Source organism: Engystomops pustulosus, chromosome 2, assembly GCF_040894005.1.
Source record: "Engystomops pustulosus chromosome 2, aEngPut4.maternal, whole genome shotgun sequence".
Classification (NCBI taxonomy): domain Eukaryota; kingdom Metazoa; phylum Chordata; class Amphibia; order Anura; family Leptodactylidae; genus Engystomops; species Engystomops pustulosus.
The window spans coordinates 33,297,280-33,318,601 of record NC_092412.1 but is presented as its reverse complement, the minus strand read 5'-3'; positions in this window follow the sequence as shown (position 1 = coordinate 33,318,601).

Here is a 21,322-nt window from a genome sequence, read left to right as displayed (position 1 = left end):
TGCTCTTTCCTCTGCCTGCTGTAATTTCATGGCAGCACAGGGAGGACATACTTTGTGCTGCCACAAGATTACAGCAGGCGGAGGGAGGGGGAGAGTATAGAGCAGTGATGGTGAACCTATGGCACGGGTGCCAGAGGTGGCACTCTGAGCCCTCTCAGTGGGTACTCAGTCTGTTCCCCCAGCATAGAATTCACCAGAAAGAACTTGAGGGATCCTCCTGCAGGCCCAGGTAGCCCAGGACGTGAGGCATCTGGGTCTACCTGAGACTGCAGGAAGAGAAGGTGTGGGGACATGGTCAGATTATCATTGGAGCCATTGAAGCTCCTGCTTTTGGCCCCACAATTCTTTCTGTTCAGGGAAGCTCCAATGGCAATCTGAATTTCCCACCTTCTGTCAATAATATTAGTGTCCTCAGTACCGTTGAAAGCTGTGGTATAGCACGGAGCAAGAAGATTTTAATAATTTAATGCTAGAATTTCTGTGTTGGCACTTTGCAATAAATAAGTGGGTCTGGTTTGCATTTTGGGCACTCGGTCTCTAAAAGGTTCTCCGTTACTGGTATAGAAGAAGCAGGGAAGAAGGGAGAGAGCCAGAGCCAAGAGACCTGAAAAGCTCTGGTAATGACCCATAGAGCGCTTCCACTTCAAGTCAAAGATTTAAAGTTAATATTTTAACTAAACTACTTGAACACAACTCCTAATACGCTTCTAGCTGTATTCACCTCACTGGGAGCTACCAAGTAACATCAAGGGTGAATATAGCTATAAAATAGCGGCAGAATCATTTAAAAACCAGTGGTATGGACAGGTGGTTTAGTGTCCCAAACCATTCTTTATTAAGTGGCCACTATTAAAATAAAAATCATGCTCCGTATAATGACGAGGCTACTGACGTCCAACACAAGTGGAAAAGGTCAATAAATTTTAATCTGGTGAAGATGAAAAACACCAATGATTCATTTTCAATCAATATAAAAGAGCTGCAGTCCTTCAGCCAGTAAAGAATTAACTTTATTTTTCCATTAAAGAAATACAAATTTTCTCAGCAACTCAAAATCATCTGGGGGGATTTTATCATACACCAGCGCCACCACTGTCGAGGCTTAGACCTCCTGATGTATCCGTTGGGGAGGCAGAGTCTGGCATAGCTTTTCATTAAGGTCTACAAACATTAAACGATGAATGTGTGCAGGCACTGGGCAAGAACGCCCTGCGCTGGCCTACTCTGCTTTTGGCCATGCAACCTTCACAATTTGGTGATGTGCTCAAAATTATTCCAGAGCTTATACACCAGAAAACGAGTTTAAAAGCCCCAATAAATCTCCCTCATGTTTCCACACAGGATGTAACTGCTTCAAGTTTTGAGCCTTCGAGGTTCTTTTATCATTATTAATATTGCTGGTACATATTTTATACCAGTCCAGGAGTAGAAATATTATTATTATAGAGAGAAGTCTCACACTTAGTTAAAACATGTGTTACCAGTCAATGGAAAGAGGTATGAGGTATCAATTTTTTATCTTGTCTCATTTTTTGGAAGCATTATATGGTCTTGGTTGTGGTGGCAGGGCTGGTGTATATTTTATTGTTAGTTCTGGTCACAAGATGCTCGGGATGACAGAATTATTACCTTGGGGTGTTGACATCTGTTCCAATACCATTAAAGAAAATCCATCATGATAAACCAGGGACACGTACTCATAGATGCAGGCATCGTGATTGTGGTAATCTTCTTATATTTAATATCCACGGCCTCCTTCCTTCTATTATCTTTCAAAAAATGTAGTTCTCAGAGTCACACTGTGCTGCAGATTCACAGGCTGTCACACTGTGAAGGAGCACTTCCAGCTCCCACTGCATGCTGAAACTTCCTGTGCTGCAGTGAGATTACATCAGCTGAAGTAGGGGGAATAAGAACCAAGCAGGTCTAGAGGGGTAGGGCAAGGGGGAGGGCCTTTGAATCTTCAGCACGGAGGGGCTCTGAGAACCACCCCTGTAGCCCTTCAGACTCATTAGCATGATTCTAAAAGTTGGTTTTAGAAGCAAGGAGGCCATGGATAACAAATATATGATTACCACAGTCACAGTGGCTGGATCTATAAGTAAGGCCCGTTGCCCTCAAACCGTGTTTAAAATAACATGACTTTTCAATCATGCTATCAAGTTTGATCAGAGGTGGTCAGAGTTTGTTTGTGTTCAGAGATTTTCAAAGTTCATTCAGATTTCAGGCATCTTTCTCCTGTAGGATGTAGGACATGCTCTATTTTTGACGCATCGCAATGTAGATGGACAAAAAACTGAAGTGTGTAAAGATATATTGAACAGCTCTGAGTCAGAGTTTTGTGCGAGTCCAAAGCAATGACCGATCACATTGGACTCACACTAGAAAAAACTCATGGGCGAGGGGCCTAAGTGTCTCTGGTTTATCATGATGGATTTTGACGGTAGGTTTCCTTTAAATAATGCCATTGTTCTTCCTGGCCTCATGAAACACCAACCAACTGAGATATCTCCCTGTAGAGTCAATTGGCAATCCGACCGTGACCACAGTGTTCAGATCCCTCTTTGTGCCCTTCCATTATGGCGATACGTGGGGGTTAAAACCTGTTACCATCACAAGTATAAAGTTTTATTAAGATAATAAGAACATTCTGAAACTATGGAAACCTCACTTTACTTGACATCATCAATACCTGTCGACCATCCTTAAAACCTGTAAGTGTACTGTGAAGTTTAATCTCCCGAGATTAGGAGAGAACAGGTAGGTTTTTGTTATATTGTGTCAATATACGCAGATGGAGAAAGTACGTGAACTCATGGGTTGTTGTCTTCCATCAATGTCTAGCCAAGTTTTTTCCATATTTTCTTTGGTATCAGGGGTTAAGCAATCATCACAAAACATCCCATAATCTGTAGAGAAACATTGATCAGGGACAGTAAACATCTCAGCTATGAATAACAGTTTTATCCGCCAGCACTAATTCTCTATCAAATAGCGATCATTTACCAGGTAATGGATCGTCTTCTCGGAACAGACAGGCAAGAACTCGTTACATTGCGCAGAACGTCTACCTGGTGCGCCGAGGTCATAAGCTCCGACTGAGTCACGTTTGTTTCCAAACATGAGACTCCATGGGTTTTCTCAATAACTTTCAAGCATGTTGAGGCATCGAGTTGCCGGAAATGGTCATGTTTTTGCATCCAACAGACCCTTTTAGATCGAACTGACAATAAATAGTTTTACTATCATTATTATTTTAAATTTTATATGACTTTGGCCCCAAATTTTCCAATTGTAGTATAAATTAGCATTAGAGAATCAGAACGTCAGAGTTTTTTCTCATTTGGACCTTAAAGGGGTTGGTTTACCTCATGTTTTTTTATAATAGCGTGGGGGGCAGCCAATATACATCTATTAAGAGTTCTGCTCAGCTTCCTTGATATGTAACGTGAAGCCTCCTCTCATCATCATCGCCTTATCTCATCATCCAAATATTCCTGACCATAAAATGGCCGCAGATGGAGGGTCATGTGATCTCTATCTGTCCATGAACAATCACCCTACCAGGACCTTAATCTTATATTCATGAATACTACCATAAGGTCCTGGCATTGTGATTGCTCATGGACAGTTAGAGTTCATATGACCCTCCATGCGGTAAAGTGGCCAAACCCTTTAAGAACTGATCTATTTTATTGTTTCATCTCTGCATTCTGATATAGCCATATAATGAATGTTTGATGTGCACCTGACAGTATTACGACTGGGGCATACAGACTTACCGAGGTTGCAGCTGCTTCCAGACCCCATTTTATGGGTCTCTCCTACACAGGCGATTTTAAAGTGCTGTAGTCTGGGCTGGGTGGTAAACCCTGGGTGGTATTTCTACCACAGTATATATGTATCCAGCACATTGCCCCCAGTATATAGGTATCCAGTACTTTCCCCCTAGTATAGACACACTGCCCCCAGCACATTAACAAATAAACTCAGTACTAACCCTCCGGCACTCATTCCTCAGTAGTAGCTTGGGCAGATCGAGGTCAGTCTGCCCCACACGCTACTAGAATCCCAGGAATAAGAGGAAATGCTGGGAGCACCAGAAGATGAGTAGTGAGTTTACTGTTTATGTGCTTGGGGCAGTGTATAGATGCTGGGACCCACCTAGTTGAAGAAACAAGCCTGTGTATAGGGAACAGGATCCAGAATTGAAAAGATTGAAAAGTGGTCAGGTCAGACATTGGAGGTCCCAGGATAACGATATAAGCATCAGCTCCCTCTGCCCAAACAGAACACTCCCCAATTCAGCCGAAGATCTTCATGTGCATAGGACCAGACTCTGGATTTATACACAGAAAAAGATAATGGATTCCAGCAATTGTTCAGATCTTTTTGAACTTTTTTGTTTTATTATATCCAATAAAAAGCTACATGTACACAACCATAGGGAGACCTCAGTCAAGTCAAAGGTTTAAGTAGTGGCCATCCCTGAATAATAAAGCACAAAGTTATAGAGATTTCCATAAATTCTCCTATAGGTTCATAATAATGGATCCAGTGCCTTCAGCGCTGTGTTCAGCACCATGGACAACACATCACATAGCTGTGCATCACAGGGAATGTTCCTGGTTGTTGTTGCAACTTTCTGGGGCTCACGTACTGGTGGTCGCGGATCGCACAGTTTGTCTGTTTCGGGGATTACACAGCTTTGACAGGTATTTAACAAGGGTTTTCGCAGGGATTGTGTCACACGTGATTGTTTTTTGGCGCAGCTGCGCCGGCTTTCATGCAACAGAAATTGGGGGGCGGGCTGTCGGACAATCCGACTGATTCGGACTGAGCGCAGGATTTAACTTTCAAATTGTGTTGCAAGACAATGCACTTAAAATGCACCAGGTAGAAGACGGTGAACTCCGGCGGACCTGAGCGGGGAAGCGACACATGCAGGATATCAGGCGCACAATTTAGTGAATCTTTCGGTGCACTTTCGGTCAACTTTATCGAACAGGTAAGTAAATGTGTCGCTCTGTGTTGATAATTTTTGAATCACAAGAGATGTAAAAAATATGATTACGGCACTTGATTTCTGAGACAGATCTCTTTGATATGTTACATGACCACCTTGCCTATTTAGAAGCTTGGTGCAATAGAGCGGCCTTCAAGATCGTGGCAATGGGGGTCATTTACTTACCTGGTCCTGTCGCAATCCAGCGGTGCGTTCTCCGACGAGGATTCGGGTCTACCGGCGATTCACTAAGGTCGTGCGCCCGATGTCCACCAGGTCTCTCTGCTGCGCTGAAGTCCGCAGAGGTCTGCTGGAGTTCACCAACCTATTCCCGGTGCATGTGAGTGATTGAATTTGCGACACAATTAGTTTTTAAAATTCCATGTTTTTTCCGAATCCGCCGGGTTTTCCGACGGCCACGCCCCCCAATTTCTGTTGCGTGAAAGCTGGTGCCAATGCGCCACAATCCGATCGCGTGCACCAAAATCACAGGGCAATTTGGCGCAAATCGGAGAAATTCGGGAAACCCGGCGGAAAAAAACGTTTCGGACCCTTAGTAAATGTACCCCAATGTTCTTGACATAGCTTAAAATATCTGACCCTGAGGTATTCAGATAGGCTGTTATTACTGTCTAGGTTTATCTGCTTTATCCTTTGAGTAAGGAAAGAGTTAACTGTCTGGTGAAGTCCACTTTGTCATTCCCTAATACCTTACATCACCACCACCTCCGCACAAGGTTCAATTTGTTGTTGCCTCATACTCACACGTTACATGGGCACAGCCGCCCGCACACGGCTCTGGCACGGATTAGGTTGGATGTATTGCCTCACTATAATGTAGACACAGCAGAGCACTTACAGCTCTGGTCTCAGCCTGTAAATAAGGGTTAATGTCCGAATGTGATCTTTAGCGGAAATACAGTAATAAACCATAGACTGATAAGTGATTGTTTTCTTAGGATTTGTTTGCTCATGTTGTGTAAAATAAATCATAAAATATCTCATCCATGGCCCTATATCTGTAGCCATGGGAATCATCCAGTTTTTTTGGTGGAGAAATTGGGGCAAATTTACATACCCGGCCCATTCGCGATCCAGCGGCGCGTTCTCTGCGCTGGATTCGGGTCCGGCCGGGATTTAACAAGGTAGTTCCTCCGCCGCCCACCAGGTGGCGCTGCTGCGCTGAAAGTCATCTCATCGCGCCGGAATGCACCACCTCGGACCAGGTGAAGGTAAGCGCTCCCCAAGCGACACTTTTTCGGTTTTTAAATGCAGCGGGTTTTTCCGAATACGTCGGGTTTTCGTTCGGCCACGCCCCCCGATTTCCGTCGTGCGCATGCCGGCGCCGATGCACCACAATCCGATCGCGTGCGCCACAATCCCGGGGCAATTCAGGTACAATCGCCGCAAATCGGAAATATTCGGGTAACACGTTGGGAAACGCGAATCGGGCCCTTAGTAAATGACCCCCATAGTCTCTGTACTGTATTCATGGGGAGATAGTGTGTTCCTATATTATATTCAGGGGACATAGTATATGTGACTGTATTCTATTCAGGAGCTTAGTGCGTGTCTGTATTATATTCAGGGACATAGTGTGTGACTGTATTACATTCAGGGACATAGTGTGTGACTGTATTATATTCAGGGACATGGTGTATTACTGTATTATAGCCATTGGGGCATACTATATGGCTACATTATATTTATGGTCACAGTGTGTGGCTGGATTATATTCAGGGACATAGTGAGGCTTATTTATTTAGGGTCCCGCAGCCGCATTTCCGTCAGGTTTTCCAACGTTTTCGGGGATCGCACCGCTGGGACAGGGATTTAGAAGGGGATTGTGTCCTACGCAATCGGATTTTGGCGCATCGGCGCCGGCTTTCATGCAACAGAAATCCGGGGGAAGGCCGTCGGACGATCCGACGGATTCGAACTGAGCGCGGGAATTTACATTTAAATTGTGTCACAAGACACTTACATGCACCAGGAAGAAGAAGGTGAACTCCGGGTGGAACTGAGTGGGGAGCGACACATGCAGGATATTGGGCGCACGATCTTAGTGAATTGCGCCGGAGTCCATGATCGTCGGACAACGCACAGCGGGAACGCGAGAGGACCGGGTAAGTAATTGTGCCCTAGTGTGCTGCAGGATAATATACATATTTCCTACTGGGCCTACGGGTTTTCTCATTAACTTCCAAGCATGTAGAGGCATTAAACTGCCACATTTGGTCATGTTTTTGGATCTCACAGCCCCTTTTAGATTGAACTGACAATGCACAGGGTTGTAATATAGTACTACCACTATTTTAGGAGTTATTTTAAATTTTATGCAACATCTGGACTTAGGCTTAAAATTGTCCAATTGTGGTATAAATTATTATCAAAGAAGCCCATTAAATTTGTTGGCCTTAAAGGGTTGGCCCCCTTAAATTGGATGGCTGCTTTTCCTCATGTTTTTGTAATCTGTGTGTAAGTGTGGGGGGGGGGGGGGGCAGCATATTAGGTAATTTACCAATATACATCTAGTTGAAGTTTTGCTCCACTTTCTTGATAAGTAAATTGAAGCCTCCTGTATTTTACCTACTCAGCCAGATATCCATCACCATAAAATTACCACTGATGGAGGGTCATGTGATCTCCATCTGTCCAGAACCTTAATCTTATATTCATGAAAACTATCATAAGGTCCTGGCAGGGCGATTGCTCAAGGACATTTAGAGACCATATGGCCCTCCATGCGGTGAAGTGGCCAAACCCTTTAAGGGCTGATCAGATTGATTGGTGATTTTACCTTTTTTTCTAAAGTAAAAGGGTCCAGGTTTATCCGCTTTATCCTTTGAGCAAAGAAATAGTTAACTGTCTGGTGAAGTCCACTTTGTCATTCCCTAATACCTTACATCACCACCACCTCCGCACAATTTTCAATTTGTTGTTGCCTCATACATGGGCACGGCCGCCCGCACACGGCTCTGGCACGATGTGGCACGGATTAGGTCGGATGTATTGTCTCACTGTAATGTAGACACAGCAGAGCACTTACAGCTCTGGTCTCAGCCTGTAAATAAGGGTTATGTCCGAATGTGATCTTTAGCGGATATACAGTAATAAACCGTAGACTGATAAGTGATTATCTTCTGAGGATTTGTTTGCTTATGCTGTGTAAAAAATGCATAAAATATCTCATCCATGGCCCTATATCTGTAGCCACAGCCAAACCTACTTCCCATGGGAATCATCAAATTCTGACAGAATAAACCTAAAAAAAAATGCAGTGCATATTAGATGGCAGTATTATATTCAGAGGGCATAGTATATGGCAGTACTACACTCAGAGGGTGTAGTATATGGCAGTATTATATTCAGAGGTCATAGTATATAGCAGTATTACATTCAGAGGTCATAGTATATAGCAGTATTGAATTCAGAGGTCATAGTATATGGCAGTATTATATACAGAGGGCATAATGTATGGCAGTATTATACTCAGATGGCATAGTATATGGCAGAATTATATACAGAAGGCATAGTATGTGGCATTATTATATACAGAAGGCATAGTATGTGGCAGTATTATATTTAGTGGGCATAGTATATGGCAGTATTACATTCAAAGGGCATATGATGTGGCAGTATTGTATTCAAATGGTATAGTATGTGGCACTATTATATTCAGAGGGCATATTAAATGGCAGTATCATATACAGAGGGCATAGTATATGGCAGTATCATATACAGAGGGCATAGTATATGGCAGTATCATATACAGAGGGCATAGTATATGGCAGTATCATATACAGAGGGCATAGTACATGGCAGTATTATATTCATAGGGCATAGTATGTGTCAATATTATACTCAGAGGGCATAGTATGTGGCAGTATTATATTCAGATGCATAGTATGTAGCAGTATTGTATTCAAAGAGCATAGCATGTGGCAGTATTATATTAAGAGGGCATAATATGTGGCAGTATTATACTCAGAAGGTATAGTTTATGGGAGTATTATATTCAGAGGCATAGTATATGGCAGTATTTCATTCAAAGGGAATAGTAGATGGCAGTATTTTATTCAAAGGGCAAAGTATATGGCAGTATTATATACAGAGGGCATAGTATATGGCAGTATTATATACAGAGGGCATAGTATATGGCAGTATTATATACAGAGGGCATAGTATATGGCAGTATTATATACAGAGGGCATAGTATATGGCAGTATTATATACAGAGGGCCTAGTATATGGCAGTATTATATACAGAGGGCCTAGTATATGGCAGTATTATATACAGAGGGCATAGTATATGGCAGTATTATATACAGAGGGCATAGTATATGGCAGTATTATATACAGAGGGCATAGTATATGGCAGTATTATATACAGAGGGCATAGTATGTGGCAGTATTATATTCTTTATGTTGTCCCATAGAAACAAGATTGTTGCCGTTAGATATGACCTCCACTGGTAATGAATCCAGGTGGTCAGGCAGAGCTGTCTGGTCACCGATGCCATGGTGAATGGGTGGTCGTTTCCATTTGTAGCTATTTCGTTTCTAAGGTACAACATGGCCACATTTATGGGAAATTATCTTAACACAGGAACACTTTTTTAATAACATGCAATTGCAGAAATGTATATAGACGGCACATCAATTAAATTAAAAGTAAATGCCCAGAAATTAGGTATCAGAAATAAGCGTTATGTATTTGAATACATTTATTGCGCCATGAATGTGGCACACGGACCAAATCGGCACCAGAACTCCCCTTTAGGTGCAGAATTTTGCGGCACTGAAGTAGCGTGATGCACAGAGGAGGAGAGGCGGCGCTGCTGCTGGCAATACAGACCCAGTGATCATGTGACCGCAGGGACTGTAGGACCCAGTCCAGCTCTGATACACCTGCCGCCACAGCGGGCCGTTTTCCCATGTAACTAGGGCTCTTACAGATGCCCCAGTAAAAGGTGAATTACAAAAATATTTAAATATGTAAAAAAAGAAAACATTTTAAAATGTCCCCAATGGGCCTTTATGACCTCATGGGGGACATATAAAGTTGAAACACGCACAAACACATTACATATAAATATTTAAAAAAATATATATATATCATATATCAAAATTACCGCCACACACGTGGGAATTCATTTACAATGGTCATTTTGAATTAATTTGAAAACTGACAAAATATACACAGGATAGGAGTAGTAGTAGTACAGGCGGTCCCCTACTTAAGAACATCCGTCTTACAGACGACCCCTTGTTACCACCTCTGGATGGGGGTAATTTACTGTACTTTAGCCTTAGGCGACAATGAAGAGCTGTAGGAGTTAATAAAGGTGTCTAAAATGAAGATTTATTATTAATCCTGGTTCTGATGACAATCCAACATGTTTAAAATCCAATTGTCACAGAGGCCAAAAATTTTTTAGCTGGAGCTACAATTGTAAAATATACAGTTCTGACTTACATACAAATTCAACTTAAGAACAAACCTACAGAACCTATCTTGTACGTAACCTGCCTGTAATCTACATTACAAAAAGATCTCTCCAGTCTACTCACTAACCACGGATAGCCTGTCCCCACTTGCTGTGCAATGCTGCCACCTAATGGAAAGTTTTATAAAATCACCTTTCCCAACGTATTTGTTTTAGCAACACAATGGGGCAGATTTACTTACCAAGTTACCCGGTCCATTTGCGATCCAGCGGCGCGTTCTCTGCGGTGGATTCGTTTCCGGCCGGTATTCACTAAGGCAGTTCCTCCAACGTCCACCAGGTGTCGCTGCTGCGCTGAAGACCATCGGAATGCACTGAGGTTCACCTTCCTATCGTGGGTGAAGATAAGCGCGCGTCGAGCGTCAATTTTTAAAAAAAAATGCGGCAGTTTTTCCAAATCCGTCGTGCTTTCGTTTGGCCACGCTGGGGTAACTAGATGCTGGGAAACTAGTAGTGTTGATATCTAAATTATGCAAACCAGACATTTTGGGGAGGGGGGGTGAGAACACCTAACAGACACATCAGTGTGAATGAACCCTTAACCACAATGATCTATTGCTGCTCGGCTACATTTACAAAACAAACTCGAGGTTCTTAGTTACATTTTGATCAATAAGCCCCTAACCGCTTCACGGTGACCTATGCTAGTGTGGACCAAAATATATACTATTCATATATATATATATACATATATAAATATTATATGTAATTTATGCTACTATAAGGCACCATTGAATAAAATACATTTCTCATATACTCCCCGGGGTATAAACAACGACCATAAGCAGTGTGAATATAGTGTAACACTATGGGGCGATCTATCAATATTGGTGTAAATTATAACGAAATTTTACATTGTGGTGTATGTTTAGCCAATGTGTGTACATGCCTTAACCTCTTAATTATCTACGCCATACTATTAGGGCATGGAGCTGTTAAGCAGGGAAGAAGAGGGCTCACGGGGTTAGCCCTCCTTATACAGACTCGGGGTTTGCTGCATTTTGCAGCGAACACCCACCGTTAACACTCGCAATCAATGCTAGCACCTGTTGTGGCTGTGAAAATCTGCCGGCGGATTTCAAAATCCAATATACATTGTTTTTGGTTGTTGCTCCATGTGATGTCATCGGGAGCGGTGGTCAGTTGCCATGACAGCCTTGGGTCCTTGTAAGGCTTGAGGCTCTATGGTTTGTGCAGATCTGTTACAATGTGCCAGTGGCACACTGTAATAAATCATGTGTAAAAACGCCATATACTGCAATAGTAGGAGTTGTTGCATTATATGATAGGAACAATCAGACTGCCTAGGGTTAAAGTACACTAGAGGGGCTAAAAGAAATTGGACAAAAAAGGTTAAATAAATTTTAAAAATGTAAAATTCAAATCCCCCTTTCCTTAGAAATGCAATGAAAACGTAATCTCATCTTGCAAACAATGACACCTTACACAACACCATACACAGAAGTATGAAAAAGTTATTAGCATCAGCAGATCGCGAAGCAAATTTTTTTTATTCTACACCATGTTTCCATTTTTTAAAATGTATAAAAACACTATAAAACCTGTATAAATTTGGTATCACTGTGATCGCACCAAGCCAAAGAATAAAGTTGACGTATCATTTGAAGCGCACCGTGTAAGCAGTAAAAACGGAGCCTACAAGAAAATGGTGCAAATGCCTTTTTTTTGGCAATTTCACCACATTTGGAATTTATTTCCATCTTCCCAGTACAGGTAATGAAATAATAAATGCCGTCACTAAGAAGTACAATTTGTTATGCAGAAAATAAGCCCCCATACAGCTCCTTACATGGAAAAATTAAAAGTTATAGATTTTTGAAGGTGGGGAGCAAAATATTTACAAAAAAAGGCTGCAAAGCGAAGTTTGTGGCTAGACTAGCATGTGAATTGCCACTTTTAACAAATTCAAGTACAGGCAGTCCCCAGGTTACATACAAGATAGGGACTGTAGGTTTGTTCTTAAGTTGAATTTGTATGTAAGTCGGAACTGTATATTTTATCATTGTAATCGCAGTCAGAACTTTTTTGGTCTCTGTGACAATTGGATTTAAAAAATGTTGGGTTGTTATAAGAATCAATATTAACAATAAAGCTTCATTACAGACACCTGTGATAACTGTTACAGCTGATTATTGTAGCCTAGGACTAAAGTACAATAAATTACCAATATCCAGAGGTCCGTATGTAACTAGGGGTCGTATGTAAGTCGAGTGTTCTTAAGTAGGGGACCGCCTGTATTTTGGAATTCTTCATATGTGTTTCAGTGCATCAGCGCCATCTAGTGGAATACATGTAAATATTGACGTGTCTGGCTGTAATAGTAACGCTTCTTGTATAGTACTTGCTGTGGGCACCATAGGCTGTGCTGCCATACAGTGCACAATTAAACCAAACATATCATACACTATCACAGTGGCTTTATAACATTCCATTTCTGCTACATATGGATCTGATTAAATAATCATTGTCCGATTATTTATATCCACGCAAAGACAGAATTGTATATTATGCAGTATAAGTCTGCAGCTAGTGGTAATAGCTAATGTGCCACAACATGTTCGGCTGTGTAATTACAGTTTTATACATGCCATGTCAGCTATTTTATCTATGATATTATTCACCGCTATATAGTTATTTGTACGCCTCTTTATAATTAGGTAGAGCCCAGCTGTAAGCAGTGAATTTTATACCTGCTGTGTACATATATTTCCCCTACACGTAAAAGACTGTAGAACACTTTATTGTCTGAATTATTTATGATAAAATTAGAAAATGTTATATTTTTAACTGATCAGAGGCTAAATGACATGTCCACATTGGAAAGGGGGGGGGGTTTATCCTAACAACCGCGAACCCCCTGTCGCTGCAGATACATGAAGCGGCAGCACCAATGGGTAAGACTACACCAGGTTGTACCTGCCGTATTTTTAGGTAAAAACATGCAAATGAATGTATGCAGGAAAGCTCCGTCCTGCCAACTCGGTTAGGCCCCTCCACGCCCACATGGCATAGAGCTGGTGTAGGCGCAAAAATAATCGCTTCTAAGACAGGACTGCTAAATGCCCCTCATTATATCTATCTGCTTTTGCACTTATCGCAGGCGATTGGCTACATTTATTAAAGCGTTTGCGCCACTTTTATAACTGAAGAACGTGAAGACTGCCTGCACATGTATTTATAAAGTGTCTGTGCCAGTTTTGTGTCCGCGCGGCAAAATTCTGCACGTGAAGTTGCGTTTCGGTAAAGATTTGGATCGTGCGCCACATTCATTTTAGTGCTAGATTATTGAAGACCTGGGGCCAGTCTTCATTAATCTGGTGCACTCTGCACAGTAGAACAGTTGGCATCACCATTGATACTGATGACTATTGATTTTTTGTGCTGTATGGTCCTTATTGACAATGCGTAACGCACTGCTCCTGCTGTATTGCATAACAGATTTGGTCCAATTGTTCTTTCTATGTAAATTAATGAGCTGGTCCATGAGAAGATTATATTGCAGCTTGAAGGACACGATGAGACACGCGTATCAAAATTTTGGCTTTCCTTTTTCTTTAATTTTTGAGACTTTTCATGGTGCTTGTGCTTATTTTTGAGCTCAAAATAAAAGTATTAACCATGACAGAGGAACTTTAAAGAGAACCCGTCAGGCAAAATAACCCCCCTAAACTAAATATATTTTCATAAACTGCCATTAGAGAGCATTGCCTCTATCCCTTCATTGTCCCTCTACATGCCTGTAAACTTAAGCAATGAGGTAAAACTGTATGCAAATGACCTGTGAAATGTCCAGTGAGTCATTAGCATATTCATGCTGTCCACCTTATTCATGAGTGGGAGGCACAGCCACACCCCCAGTGCATGACTGACAGCCTGTATAATGATGTGCTTCCTGGTGCTGGCGCCCCCTGCAGCCTGTGTGTGTATAGGAGAGATACAACAGCTCCAGGCAGCCATGTTATAGTAGAACATGTCAGGCACCTGTGTAGCTGATGTCTGTGTCTCTGTGTATTAAGAGGATGTCAGCAGATAGAGCACAAACACTAGCAATGCTTTACTATACATTACACACAGACATGAGCAGGGGGAGGAGAGGGGAGGGGAAACAGGGGTGACGCCACTGCCTCTGACCATGTGACCAGCCTCATTTACATAATAGAGAAAAAATGATTTTACAATGATTAATGTATGAAATTACTAGATAAAGGCTGGGATGGGATCATTGTGAGCTGCTCCAACAGGTAGTAGTGACAGGACTAGTGACACAGACCTGATGACAGGTGTCCTTTAAGATGAATTCATTTTATTTAAGATGATACCAAGACATTTTGTAGCTTTAATGCAGTGCCACCTAGTGGTTATATTTTACAATGCTGCTTCAATTCTTGCAGGTGTATAAGAATGTTAAAATAAGTCAATGAAAACCTTTAAAAAAATTCTTTCAAATAATATTTTTCTATTAAAATAGTGAGGATGTTCAATAAATATAAGTAAAGCAGTGAATCGGATGGCAGTATCTCTTTAAAACGGAGTAAGACGAGATGGTTCAGGATGTAGGCATGTAGGGTATACATGAAATATTTGCAGTGTGCAGGACATGATGGGGCACATGTATCAAACTTTTGTCTTTCCTTTTACTTTTGACTTTTCATGGTGCTTGTGCTTATTTGGGACTTTTTTTTGCGCCTATGACAGTCTCCCTTCCAAATCTGCCATTGTCTAGTTTTCTGCAGTGTTCCCTGAATCCAGATGTGAAAGCTGCAACATTTGTAAAAAGTTGAACATTTTGGTGCAATTCTACGGCTGCCCCTGCATGTCTGTAGTATAAAAGATGCTGGCCGCTATTTTTTAATTCTACATCTACGACTCCAAAGACGTTCTTATGGTTACCACTCTCCCTGGGCCAGATATGGAGGGCTCTGCTCATTTTTGGATGTTATGTTCTTGGATTATTTTATGGAAGTGTTCATCAGTTGTGTCGGTTCTGTACACTTCATACAGGACAAGGCCCTGTAAGGACAAGTACACAGCAAAGGTCTGTGATGTAGATTCATGCTGTGTACTAAGCTTCTTTAGCTTTTAATAGGTTGTGGCATTAGGTTGGTGGGGCCGTGACTATGCATTGAATTTTAGTCTTTATGTGTCTCAGGTATGAATCTTATACAACAGCATCACTGGAGGAAATGTTGGCTTCAGTGGCGTAACAACAGCTACAGCAGCCGTAGCGGCTGCTACAGGGCCCCAGCGGAACAAAGGCCCGGGATGAACAGCTGAGACAAAATTTATAAATGCTATTTTCTCCATCCCTCCCTGCGTATTGGGGCCATGGGACTTCCCTTGTATAGTAATACAGGCCCCTGTGCCGTCCCACTGTCACCCCACCTCATCTGCGGCCGCCCGACTAAGCCTCTTCATTGGCGCAACCACTCAGCCCATCCACTTCATTTGCTGCCGACCGCCCCAAAGGCTCCAACAGCGGCTTGTTCTATCTGCTGACCTCGGACCCACCTACTCCATGCGCGGCCGCCCGGCCCAGTCTACTACTTCCGTGGCTTCACAGGTGCGTAGGCCTACACGATGCCACAACCACCTACCAGCCCGAAGACACAGCCACCCGCTGGAATGATGCCACAGCCAGCCTCCTAACCGACCCACCCCACTGCACAGCAGCCGGCCTGCAAGGAATGCAAGTAAGTCCCTATATATGAATTTATAGTTAGATGTATGTATGTGCTGTATGTATGTATGTGCTGTATGCATGTGATTATTTGCTGTATGTGTGTATATGCTGTACAGTTTATACTGTATGTATGTGTGTATATGCTGTGTGTGTGTATTTGCTGTATGTATGTGTATGTGTGTGTATATCCTGTATATACCATATGTATCGCTGTATATACTGTGTATGTCTATATGCTGTATATACTGTATGTGTGGTTATGTGCAGTATGTAGACACATGCATATAAATATATATTTATATGCATATGGTGTATGTGTGTATCTGCTGTTATATGTATGTGTGTATATATTGTATGTATACGTGTTATGTGTGTATACACTGTATATACTGTATGTATGTGTGAATATGCTGTATATAGATTCAGTATGTGTGTATATGGTGTTTTTACATGAATGGTATATAGCTGGTTGGTTTAGTGCCATTCAACCACAAGTCACTGTCAGGCACCAGGGGTAGTGGACCAACTGGACCACCGCGGACCATGACATAAGCCGACACCTGGGAGCAGAGTCTAAGTGGCACTCGGTCTTCACTAGAGCCCGCCACAAGGCGTAGTTGTGAGGCAGATGCGTAGTCGGGGACAGGCAGCACAGGATCGGAGTCTGGAACGTAGCAGTAGGTCAGCACAGGCGCCACAGGAGCAAAGTCAGGAACGGAATCGAGGTCACAACGGGAAATCAGGATAATCACAAAAGGCATGGAACAAAGCTTTCTCTCAGGCATGGAAGCACAAAGATCCAGTCGCAGGGTCACCCGTGACCGTCACAACTGAAGCCAATGACTATCTATAATAGCTCAATAACACAAATGGGACATTGTTGGCCAGGGGACATTTATTAGATTAGAGATGATAATCTTTTTAATTTTTCTGATTGGGTTTGAATAATGTCTTTTGAAGACTTCTCTTCATTTGCCATATTTGAAAAAAAATTAAGAAGATCCTTACACATAATCCAATTCCATAATCAATCTATGTGAGATAACCTTCAAGAGAATGGGGTGATATTGTGTTACTCAAAAGCATCTAAAGCAGAAGTGCAAAGCCAGACTTCCTCCATTAGTCATAGTTTGGGGGCAATAAGCATGTATACAGCACTTTATTTATACCAGATCTATTCTTAGTAACACACTGCTTTATCATGATATACTTGACTGGTGACATACCATCAGAAGCTTAGATGAAGGGAACTGACTCACGACCGGCTGGACCCTGGGAATGTGACTGTTGAGCCAAAATATTGTCTACTAGCAACATGTGCCAGTAAGTGACAAGTCCAATGCAATAATTCCCTTCCTTAAACAATATTATAGATTACCTATCAGACCATGGCAGGTGGTCAACATGCAAGCCAAAAGAGGTATGCTGCTAGTACTGAGTATCTAGTAATGACGGTGCAACACTTATGTGCTCCACACTGCTGCCTCTTCTACCACACATAGGAAAGTTTCTTGTACTGTAAATTTCTTGTACTTTTTTGTGCCGATAAGCACAAGAAACTGGGAGATCACCTTAGTGGCCTAAACAATTTTACCCTTGTACAGTGAATCTGTCCTGATGACTCTAGGGTGCTGTAGAGGAATGCCAAGCACCAAGAACACAAGGTGCCTCAATAGTGAGGCCTACTACATCTATATCTTTCTTCTACATTTCCATCAACAAATCTACTCTCTGGTGTCACATAGTGCTCTACTCAGCAGATACGGTTGGACAGGTAGCCATAATATAACCAGCAGTACTGTAGATATGGAGAAGGATAAGTATAAAAAAAACCATGAAAGCCGAGGAGTAGCTTAAGAGGATGTAGAGGTACCAGTTACACCTGGGATTTGATGCATTGTAAAATCCAAAGTTTCCTCTGCCACAGTGTGATAAAAAGCGCATAATATTTGTGGCGCATTGAAGCAAATCTCGGCATCAGAAGATTAAGGTTATGAGTAGAGATAAGTGGACCCAAAGTACGGCCAAGTTCCTCCCGAGCTGAACATATCGGTTTTCACCTTGGCCAATCATTGCCATTGCTAGTTATAAGTGGTGTTAATTTGCCAGATTGACTCTAGTTATGAGGAAAAGAACTAAAAACTTTGGATTCATCTTGAATTTTTTCCTCCAGATACTTCTAGAATTTTTGAGACAAAAAGTGCATAAGGAAAAGGAGAGCATTTCTCACGTTTACTTTTGGAGATTTGTTATAATGTCCTTCATTGATTTGTGGTGGAAAAACACTAACAAATGGCTAGTTTTTAGATGACGCAGAAAGAGAGCCTAATCTTGTGACATTAGTAATACAATTCAAATTTCTCACAACTAATAGCGCAGCCTTCCTTCCTATAGAAATGAATGCTAATGGTTGTATGTCGTTACCAGACTTAACTTCTAATACTCTGCAACTTTTTCTATGCCAAAATATTGCTCCATGTGGATCAAATACATTGTAGGACATTAGATTACTTTAGCAAGTGCAACATCCTCCACTGGGGCCTGACATAAGGGGGCAGCTGGATTCCCCTGGTAAGTGAGTGGCTGGCTTTAGCACGGCCTAGCGCTGACTTGGTCATGGGCTCCTGGTTGAGGTGGAGCAGGCCTCGTCCATGCCAGGCAGGTCCAGAAGGTGGAATGCAAGAAGAGGAAGAAGCCACGGTAAGATGCACATAGTTCTCCCTGGGGCACTCCCAGTGTATATGTGTGTAAGGGATCTCCAGGAGGAGGGGAGGCGCTTGATCTTAGTGGCAGCCAGGGATCACACGTAGATAAGAGATGTAGAGCATCCACTCACAGTTCCTTTATTCCAGAACTTGGATAAAGCAATGGCAACAGGTAGAAGGCCAATCTGTCCAAGTCCAAGGTAGCTGGTTGGATTACCTCTTTTATTTTAAATGAGTCACTTTTTGTTTGAGTTTAATCCCTTTTAGAGGCTGAATGGGGAGCGTATAGGGTTCTAAAGCACTTAAAAGCATAGTTCCAGTGTCATTCTAAAGATGACAATTACGATGGTAAGCTTTTCTGAATTCTAGCGCTTTGTTGAATAATTTAATGTCGGAGCGGAAACATCATCCATGAAAGAAATACCAAAGTACTTCCCTTATTCCTATGAGTCATTAAAGAAGTGGATGTAGCTGAAAGTAGTGTAGACTTGTACCACCTCATAGTGAGCAGAAGAAGAAGAATTCAGGTGAAACCTTTCTGTGGCTTACTGAGTATGTCTTGATGGTGGAAGTCTTTTACTACCTTTTTTGGGTGACTTTTAGTAGATTTTGTTGTCTTTACAGGTCCACATTTCTGGGCAACCAGAGGTTTCAAGGACCTCCTCATCAAATTTATGACTTTGGATTCCCAAATATTGTGAAGAAGAAAAGAAGATAGATACTGCCGTCCACCTGAAAGGTTCTAGGAAGACTTTGCGGCAGATTTATCAAGCTTTCTAAAAGTAAGAATGTTCTTAGTTGCCCATGACAACCAATTACAGCTCAGCTTTCATTTTACCAGAACTCATGAATATTTGAAAGGGGAGTGGCAATTGGTTGCCATGGGCAACTAAGAACATTCTTACTTTTAGACAGCTTGATAAATCTGCCGCAATGTTCTTTGTCAGAGAAGATTTCTACAGGGAAACCAAAATTGAAAAATATTTGGCTCTTAGATAGTTGTACAAAATCTGATTTAGAAATCCTGTGAGGGCCACAAAGACGTCATGAAGGGATCCTTTGCTTGTGAACAGTAAGTCACTCTGTTACAGCAGGTTATGGCTGTCCAGTGCTACATTCATCTGCATATTAATACAAGATCATCTAATGCTAACACACAGTCTGTTTAGGAACTTTATAGGTTCAACTACTTGGGTAGCAGATAAGGAAGATGTAATGGGGTCTATATGCGGTTACACTTAACATGGAAATTAAATGGATGATGAAAGTTTTGCTGTAAAATGTACTGTGATATCTGCAACACCCCTGCCAACACATGGGAAGGCTGGTAGTTGCAAATAGCGCCCTCTCCAGTTCAGGAGGTGTTAGGGGGAGTCGCAAACCCTCTATGAAGGTTCTGGAACCTGGTCACTATGTAATAGCAGCTGTAGATCCTGCCTGAACAGGCGATAGTTAAATGGGTGTAAGTTATTGACCAATGGGTTGGCTGGATTGTAAACTGGAGTGTGATTGGAGAGTTGCTACCACCTGACCAGGAAGATAAAACCCCTGGGCAGTGGGAGCACAGGCCTCTTAGACCTCATGGTCTTTCCACAGAGCAGAGAGTCAGATCTGCTGTCAGAGTGAAGATAGGGACAGTGTTTAGTACACCTTCAGTGCTGACACTTAACCTAATCCCAGGACCAGAGTCAGGAGACACAAATCCGGAGCTGCAGCTTCCCCAGTTTGGGCACAGCTCCATCCAAATTTTCCCAGCCTGCATCTACTATCAGGCTGGTGCACTATTCCTGAGGATCCTTTCCATGACCACTCCTGTCCACCACCAGACCACCAGATCTGCTGTTAACTGTTTAGGCCAGTTGCCTGTTCCCTGCTACCGTGAGTTATTTTGCACAACGTTGCCTCCGTCTGATCCCTGGATAGGCTGTTACCACCACGAGCCCCCCACCCGTTACCCAGGGAACTATCTTAGAGACACTCAGGTGTTGCCCCAGGGAGAACCAGCCTCTCCCTCCATATTTTTTGCAAACACCCCCTGCTGGAGACCTGCCAGGCTGTAGGACAGCCCCCCGATCCCCCATACCAAGCACTGTAACATCAGAACGCCCTAGGCCGCAATCGCCAGCCACTCTGGTATTCTGGGCCACCGGCTGCATCCAGGCCCCAAGAAAAGGCTAGGCCCAGGTGGCGGATGTTGCATATCACTCTGTGTATTAGCCCTGTACTGTGACATCACTGTGTGTATTATCCTTGTACTGTGACATCACTGCGTGCATTATCCATGTTCTATTCGGTTCAAGTTCCACCCAGGTCAATATCTGCAAAGAGTTTTATGTTTTCTCTGTGTATGCGTGGGTTTCCTCCGGGTCCTCCGGTTTCCTCCCACACTCCAAAACATACT